This window comes from Brassica oleracea, chromosome C1 (genome assembly GCF_000695525.1).
Source record: "Brassica oleracea var. oleracea cultivar TO1000 chromosome C1, BOL, whole genome shotgun sequence".
NCBI classification, from domain to species: Eukaryota; Viridiplantae; Streptophyta; class Magnoliopsida; order Brassicales; family Brassicaceae; genus Brassica; species Brassica oleracea.
The window spans coordinates 32,760,872-32,767,840 of NC_027748.1; positions in this window are offsets into that span (position 1 = coordinate 32,760,872).

Genomic DNA, 6,969 nt, shown 5'->3' on the forward strand with positions numbered 1-6,969 from the left:
GAGCTCAACTTCAACTCTAAAATTGCATTAAAAGCACTCAACTAGCAAGGAATAAGATGGATCTATACTAAAACACCTTAGATCTAGCTTAATCACCCCTAGTCTCCCTCACCCATGAATCCAAAGATGACTACTCACTACTCTCCTTGATGAGCCCAAGAATCAATGATGATTTGGTGCTAATCATGATTAGTGATAAAATTATTCAAGCAAATCACAAGAGAAAATGATCAAGATAAGATTTTTCACCTAAAAGTTCTTTGTTATTAGACAGAAAACAAGATAAGATCCTAACTTTAGGATTACAAGAGTATTTATATGTTTTTGGAAAACCTAATGCTTTCCATTAAAAAGTCTTAAAAGCCCTTAAAAACATTAAAATTTCGACTAAGATAACGCGTCGGCACCAACCCGCGTCATCCTCCCCGCGTTGGACCTTCGACGATACTCCTTCTTCGTGCGAGCGGGTGAGTGATCCCGCGCTGCTTCACCCGCGTGACTCCTCGAACAAAGTCTTCGGCAACGCGGGTAGGAAAAGATGGGGATCACCCGCGTCGCCTTCCCCGCGTCGGACCTCGATGAATTCTTCTAGCCCGTGCGAGCGGGGACTCGACCCCGCGTGATCCTTCCCGATCACCCGCGTCGCCTTCCCCGCGTCGGACCTCGATGATTCTTCTAGCTCGTGCGAGCGGGTAGTCGACCCCGCGTGATCCTTCCCGCGTGTTCCCTTTGAGTTGGTCTTTCGGTGACGCGGGTAAGTGGACTCGGAGTGCTGCAACCCGCGTGGCTCGCCTTATGATTGATCAATCTCCATTCTTCATCTATTTTTGGATCACAATGCTTCTAAACACCTCTGACTACTCCATAGGATCCTCCATTACCTGATTAAGACATATGAATGCAAAATGGATCCTAAAGATGCTAAACTCCTAATCTATATGATCATTATGTACAAAATGGAAGCTTAAAACAATGCAAATATGCAAGATATCAAAGAGGCCAAACAAACCCGGGTGGATTCCGTGTTCTATAAATACACTTGTTTTCTTGAGGATACTACGAAAGAAAAGCTGGAGTAAGAGCATCCGCAACAACAATCCTTAAGGGAGAGTACTTAGGAAAAAAATAATTAAATAATCAGTGGATCCTACCAAAAACTAAAGATTCAATGCTTAAAATCTCTAAATAAGAATTCTTTCTTAGTAAATCTTTGCACTATTTGTGGGCCTCCACGACATGTGGTAGCCTATGATTGGTTGATATTTCTTTTTTTTTTACCTGAAAAAGAAAAAAATAATAATTAAAAAATCAAAAAACAATATCCATTGGAGATGCTCTAAGAGACTCGCTAGCCATAGCCATGGATGTTCATAACAAAACCAATACTCACAGTATCTCTGATTCCTAAACCGCATTCCGCCTCCGCCTCCGCCACCGTCGGCCTCTGCAGACTCAACCGCTCAAAATCAATATTCGAATCAACGTCACATTATCCGTGCTTCCTCCGACGGAGGCGATGATGACATTCCGCCTCCGTCTTTGTCGTGGTTAGGAACGCTATCACCATCGAATGTTTATGAAGGAGGAAAGCAAAGGTTCTTTCGTTGTTCTTCTGTGATGAGTGTGTAGCTAAGTTCCAAGTAGAAAAAGAGAAGACAACAGACTTTAAACGAACCTGGAAAGAACATGGAAGCGGTTAGAAGCTTTGGCGGCTTCAAAGACCAATGAGGCAGTACTGGTCCCAAGATTTGTGTCATCATTGAATCTTGCAAGCAGCTCTTCTGAGTCTACAGAGTAGGTTCTGCTCTGTTTTGTCAGCTTATACGGCTTTGGCTAGACAAAAGAAAATACAAAGTTTATAGAAAAGACAATACAATGTTTTATGGAAGCTATAGAATATATGGGCTGTTAAAAAAATTTGTCTCAAAGAAGAAAAAAACATAATTGATAAACCGAGATATCCACCTTTGTGTTCTATTTTATGAAATAGAAAAAGACAAATTCTTATTAACTTATTGATAAGTTTTAATGTAGCACCTAATGTCGTTAATTTATATGTATAATACATTATAATGGTTAACTTCGTAGTTATCGGGTGTTGAATATCTTAGTCAATATAGAACACTAGTTAGCTGAAAAAAATTGTGGCCACTAGTAAATTAGACAATGTATAAACCCTTGTATGAGATTGAGAGGTAAATGTAGAATTGTTTATTTATTAATGATTTAACATGTAACAGAAAATGTATTACATTACATATTCAAGATATTATAACAGTTAAGTTTATATTTGACGCATGTTGGACATCTTAGATAATGAATAACAACTATGATTTAATAGTACACTATGTTAGCTGAAACTAATATGTGATGTTAGACAAATCCTCAGCATTTTCTCTCCAAATAAATTCCTTTCATCTGTTCTTACTTCCTCTCATTTTGGTGGAAGTCAAGATCATCCAATAACATGTGGAAGAGCTCCACTGCAATATTCTCTCTAACGACTCACTGGTTCACGAGATGCCTGAGTAATCTAAGACAACTAATAACATATGTTTTTTGTTGCAATCGTAGTCGTAGCTGCAAAACCAAAATACAACACTATAACTTAGAGTAGTTAATAGTAACTTAATTTGTAACATCTAATAAATCATTTATCAAATAACGATAACTCTTAATACATAAGATAATCATTGATCGGTCACTCACATCTAACATAGCCAATAACTTTTAAGCCAAAAAAGATAGATAATAAATCACATATATATTTATATATCATCTATTATTTTGCTAAACAAGTAGCATATTTGTTATATGTTAATCTGGATGTTAATCCAACATAATATAAATATCATTTTTAAATTGTTTTTTTCTTGAAACTGTTATTTTTAAATTGTTGGTTTCGCAGCAAGTTATGTTTTAGCCCATTGTCTCTTACTTTACTCGTTTAATTACGTATTTTGCATATAACATTTTGTTTAATGTTATAACCTAAATAATATCTAATTAAAATAATTGTTAAAGAAGTTAGGGTTGTCCATCTAAGCCATTTATTCAAACCGATGAAAAACTTTTTTATCAACTATTAAATATATTAACTTGTTAACATGTACTTTAGAATGCAATACCCACTTTTTTATGTGTTGTTGACTTTGTAAGATGAAAATTTCAGAAGAATGATAGAGACTATAACTCTTTAATTGCTTCCAAAGATTTTAGTTTGGTCTTCTACACCTCTATGGGCTTCTCTCAAAGTTCACGGTGGCTGCCCAGTTTTTTTTCTTCGGTTGTCTCCTCCGGCTCCTTCTATGATACCGTAGCAAAAAGTATCACCTCTTTATGGGTCAATGGTTTCTTCATTACGACAGTAACTTCAAATTCCTGTGTTTTTATTTAGAGAAATTACTTATAATGACTCTAATCATACATACTAAACCAACTCTTATAATTTTATAATTACTAGAATAACACATCTATCAAGAAAAGTTACACAAACACCTTTGTCATTATCTTAATATGCACAAATTTATCATTAGAATTGTTATTAACAGAAATATATTTTATTATTTTTTAAAAAATCAGAATCTCCTTTTATTCTTGGCCGAAAACGTCTCCGTCACAGATGAAGAAACCCTAACTCACCTTCGTCTCTGCCACCTTTGTGTACACCTTCTTCATTATCTCTACCAGCAACTCTTTTTCACCTTCTCCTTCAACTTCTATGGCGATTTTTAAACCACACAATCATCATCCGAGATCTCTAGCTAGAATCCCTTTATTTTCTTCAGGATTAGTCACTGTCCAGCCCTCTTCTCTCGTAAGCCCCGTGTTTCTCTAATGTTGCAAGTAATGTTTAGATTGTGTTCTAACACTCTTTATTTGGGATCAGTTTGATAGCTTAAGCAAAACCAATGCTACCAAACATTCACAGGTATTGTTAACTCTTGTTTCATTGATTTGATTCAAATCATTTGCTGGTTTGTGATCTTCCTACCACGCTATTGCAGATTTGTGATCTTCGTTCGTCTCTTTTACAGAGTGATTTGTCTGACAGACTCGCCAGAAAATCAGTCCAGTGCTTCTATAGGTTGTTCCTTTTGATCAGAGAGATGACATGGTGACTGTAGCTTGGCTGAGCGACAAATAATAGATTGAGATAAACACGTATTTACGTCTTCTTAAAAGACTCAGTCTAAAGTAAGAGTAACACGTCTTTCTAAGCTTGTTTTTTCCAAAGTAGTATTATCCTTTTGCTCTGTTTTGAATCTTGGTAAGGTGATCTGGAAGAAGAGAGGAAGATACTAGAGAAGGAGAAGAAACATGACATATATTCTAAATACTCATATACTTCCTTTGACATAACTGAATCTCGCTCAGTGGATCAATGAAGTCTACACCACGTCTGAGAGAACACAACAAGAGTTATGTAACCGATCAAGAAGATGAAGATGTATTTTTTTTCGGTGTAGCCAGCGGAAGAACTGGTGTGTCATGCTCATGCTCTCCTTTGGTGACTTATGCCGACTATAACCAATAAACCATAAGAAGAAATGAAAATCAGGTTAAAAAACTACATATGTTAAAAGCTATCTCTCTTGTGTTTTTTTATTTATGAAAGTTTTATAATTCAGCTACTTTGATTTCAGGTTCCATTCTCCGCTGTTGAAGATTATAGAGTCAATTTGCTTCCATAAGAAGAACATTAAACTTTTGAATTCAACGAAAGAAATAGGAAGGATAGAGAATCAGATTTGGATTATTAGGCCAAGGTTAAGACACATGGGATCAAATTCTCAATTTCTCTCGTGCGGGTGAAACTGACTCAAGACAAGACAAGAGAAAGAGACTGAAACATGCTCAAGAGGGAACATGATCAGGAGTGTGCTCAGATGGGGATTGACTGATTGAGTTTCTTCTCTATTGTAGATCCAGGGCTTGTAACACTCAAAGTTTTAGCATCTTGGAATGAACAAAAGAAATCAGATATCTTGTTGTTCCCTAAAAGCTTATTGGCATTTTAAACAGTTTAAATTGTTGATCTTATCCACATCTTCTTTTGGCACACAGTTGGGTAGTAATAGATCACATCTTCATCTCTCTTTTTTTGACACTAACTAGTGATTTCCATCATTATGAGTGGAAGAGATAGTATGAGAAAAAACTGATTCTTTCTTTGTAGTTTTTAACTTATAATAACGAAGACTGATGTTTTTAATCTCTCCCACCCTGTAATAATTATTTCGTATCATAAGAATGGATAGGGATCCAATGAAAATGTTTTTATATTGTTTGTTGATGAATGCAAAGTGAAAGACAAACTCCGTAATCCACAAGTATGATTTTCACAAAATCCTCTAATCGTGTGTTTTCATTCGAATCAACCAATATGCTCCCTCGCTCATTATCTACTTCAAATAACCATTTAGTTTTCTTAACTTTTCACTTCTCACAGACGAAAATTATGTGTTCCATTGCTCTTCCCTCGATATAAATTAAAAGATGTAGTTGTAAATCACTGTGAAAGTGGAACACATGCGATATTTCAATAAGCTAAACATAGTCTTGAGACCACATTTTAGACTCTCTGTTGTTGAATGCAAGGTAACAGAAAGAAGATGACAAAGAACATAAAACTTAAATTGAGAAAACGTAGTCGTAATCTCTTAGCTTAAACCAAAGTTCCAAATTGGTTTAAATTAATTTAAAAAAATAACTCTAAACCAAATTTCAAAATTAACTAAAACTGAATTCAGTCAATCTAAACCGGGATCTAATTTAGATTAAATCAAAATTTATTTGAATTTAGCCAGAAATTCTAATTGTGTCCCACTCTAGTAATTAAAATTTATTTAAAAAGTCTGCCGCGAAATATGGCAATTTCAAAAATCAGCCACCAAATGAATACAAAGTCGATTGCAAATTTAAATCGGGTAAACATATCTATCATAAAAATTTATGTCTATTAGCTATAGACATATCTGTCTCAAAACTCTGACTACTTCGGAAAAAAACTGATGACTTCAACAAATCGGTTTACATATGACAGACCAAAATAGATAAATCCATCGACAATCTTAAATCGGCCAAACAAATCTGCCAGCTTAAAAACATCTGCCGTAACAGACAAATCTGCCACCAAATACATGTTAGATATAAATTTTACAACAATTTAATTTAATAGATTTATATTCAGATAGATTTGTTTTTCGTTAAATAAATTTGCTGTCGGAATTTTTTTTAAAATAATTTTAAATGACACTTTTGTAATATTACTTTTTATCATAACTATAGTCAAAGGTATTTTCGACCATAAAATATTTTTGGTAATTTTAAACTTTTAAGAGTTATTCTAGTAATTTCTAAACTAATTTGAGTCATTCTAGTAAACTTCCCTTTTATTTATCACTGATTTTATGAAATTTGGAAGCATAATTTTTTGTTGGAAATGCGAATGAAAGGAAAGAAGAAGAGAGAGATATGTCCAACAACAACACACGGATATTTTATTGATGGTAAAAGGGATAAGATTACGGATCTGACGTTGTATCTAAAGCTAGGTTTTGTAGGATGCTTATGGATAAGGGTAATGTTGGGTTTTAGAAATCTATATTATAATAGATCAGTTTTTGCTCACTCCTCAGCGCGCCACGTCATCGTTTTGTGGGTCCCAGTTTTAAAAAGTGTAAAAAAGTGTCAAGCCCATGGCTCGAACCCGGGTTATTAAGATATAAACACCAACATTTATGCCACTAAGCTAACTGATACCTTTGTACATTGATGGCCGAACTTAATATATATTTATGAAGGTCGGAAGCCCTTGCTTCTTCAGCTTCCTTTGAGGGTCGGACCTACAAGTGTGTTATGGGTTTTATTTTTAAATGGGATTCATCACGTTATATGAAAAAAAGCTTAAGGTTGCAACAATTATGGTTTTCCTATATTGTAAACTGTTGTAGTTTAATATGGGTT